The sequence below is a fragment of the Penaeus japonicus genome, unplaced genomic scaffold, assembly GCF_977035675.1.
Source record: "Penaeus japonicus unplaced genomic scaffold, GWHDUDI00000001_assembly GWHDUDI00000013, whole genome shotgun sequence".
In the NCBI taxonomy this organism is placed as follows: domain Eukaryota; kingdom Metazoa; phylum Arthropoda; class Malacostraca; order Decapoda; family Penaeidae; genus Penaeus; species Penaeus japonicus.
The window spans coordinates 25011676-25014175 of NW_028234415.1; positions in this window are offsets into that span (position 1 = coordinate 25011676).

Below are 2500 nucleotides of genomic sequence, written 5' to 3' on the forward strand. Positions count from 1 at the left end.
AGCCACCTCATTTGGCTTTGCGGCAAGAGTTACTTATGTCACTGATGACGATCTCCTTGGCAGTGCATCGGGTCGATATCTTGCCAGGCGGTAATTGTCGGCCTCAGCCAGGGCATTTCTCTTAATTGTACCTCCAATTAACTATTACGTATCGCATGCGAGTTCATAACCTTTAATCAAAAACAAAACCATCGACCTATTATCTCAATTATATCATTTAACTACAATTATGGTCCAAATTCTATTACCTACAGATATAAAGATGAGCTTTCAGGTCTCCCGTCTCGAGACATCATACCAGCATACCTCCCGTGGGACGCATGACATACCAACATCGGCGGCATGTGAGTATGCGGAGTGGAATGTCACTTGGGGCTATCGCAGATACATACGCAAAAAAAATGAATAATGAAAATATAGAAAAGAACAGAGAGTGTAAATCATACGGTGATATTTTTTACAACTCGTATATATATTATTTTTTTCAGAGACCAACTTCAGCCCGTTCCTCTTTTGGGTTAATTAAAATTCACCGTGTGTTCCCTATCTCCTTAGCATTCTGTTATTCTTAGAGCATTATTTATCTATATATATTTTGAATAGATCGATCACCCAACGGCTTATGAATATTTAAGGAAAGTCTGGAGAGAGAGATGGTAAGAAATATAGGGCTTTAGCTCATGGTCTGACAGAGAATTGAATGAGTCGTGACACTACATGCTGAGGAAGCGACCTTACCTTGAGTCATATGTACATCTGCATGCTGGGCCTAATTCGGACATGGCGTCCCGATCCTCGAGCGGAGCTACGACTTCGGAATCAGTCGGTGACTCTTACTCTCGGTTCATGAAGTGCATAGCTATTCTAACGAAAACTTTCATGTGCATTCTGTGAGATATCGTGATTGAAATGACTCTCGCTCCTCGGATGCTTTCGGCCTGGTCTCATCGCGTCTCAACGAAGTCGCTCGGCGTGTCCGCGCGAGGGGCAGCGAGACATTATGGCCCGGTACACATCCCTTGCGAGCGCCATGTTCAAACTGCGGGTGGCGGCCATGTTGGCGTGACGTCATAACTCCGTGATGAATGGCAGACTTACAAGGTTGCCTGCAGTTGATTACCATCAGTGTTTGTTTACACTACCATGAAGCAAATGACCCTTTTCTCACGAGCAAACGATCTTAACCAGACGCAACAACGAGAAAAAATCTAAATCCCATGCAACATGCCGGCGATTTCTCCCGAATAAACACCGGAAAAAAGAGAAAACAAAGAAAATGAGCGATAATCCCCGACTCCGGAGAGGCCGGCGTCAAACGGTTGCCTCCTGTCGACCCCAGCGTGGCGCAAGGAGCTACAATGACAAATTCCCCCGCCTCCCGGAGCGATATAGTGCTCCGACAACCCTGCCCACATTGTGCCCACTACAGATAAACACACAAGTTTTCAGCACGTTTATTGTCCCGGGGAAAGTTCCCCTCGTCTCGGCGTAAGGTGTCGATGGCCGTCTCGAAAATGTGTGTCTCGAAAATAAGACGGAATCGAAACCCGGAGGACGATCGTCCACCGCGGCGCTCCCGCCGTCCCCTAGAATGTCGCCGGCGAACGTGGGGGGAGGGGGATTCGCGCCCGCTGCCCAGACCCCCTCGAGGACCAATTAAGGATCACATCGAACCGACAACTCCGCGTCGCTAACAAATTACGGAAGAGCTAGTAATGGCCGGCCGGCACGGAACGCACAACTCGTGTTCGGAGTGTCGGGTCGGGAGGTGGGGTTGTACGACAATTAGAATCACTATAAAGTTTAGGTTTAATTATCCTTCTAACTGGTTGCCGAGGAGGTACAGCGGCGCCTCCTCCGGATGAACAGCCACCACGGCTTCAGGAACCACCGAGAGCTGAACACATGGCAGGCGCTCCCGTGCTGCTTCAGCTGTGCGTCACTATTAAGCAAATCATTCTATTTATCCAATTAATATTTCTGCCATCGTTTATGACAATAACCTCAATTCTCTTACTAAAGAAGAAGAAAAAGCGAAAATACACACACACGAAAAAAAAAAAAAAAATCTCTAGGACCCAGACACTATCATAATGATCTGTTAGACTTGCCTACTGCAGCGACACGTTATCTGCCGTATATCTAGAAAGTCCCTTTAAATATACAGAACTATCTCGTTATCTCTTATCAGTCGGTGATCATAATGGAATCAGTGGGGCGACCGAGGCGATCACCGTCCCAAGTTACTGTGTGACCTGACACGCCGCGAGAACCGTCGACCCCCTCCCTTCCTCCCTCCCTCCCTCCTTCCTTCCTTCCCACCCTCCCACACCTTCCTGCGACAGAACCTTCGCTCACCCTATACCCTCCGCCTGGCATTCCAAACTAATATATATTTATATATATATGTGTGTGTGTGTGTGCGAATATATAAATCAACAATTCACCCCAAATATGAAATTAATGGGGAGAACCCTTCTTGACATAACTTGGGTTCTTG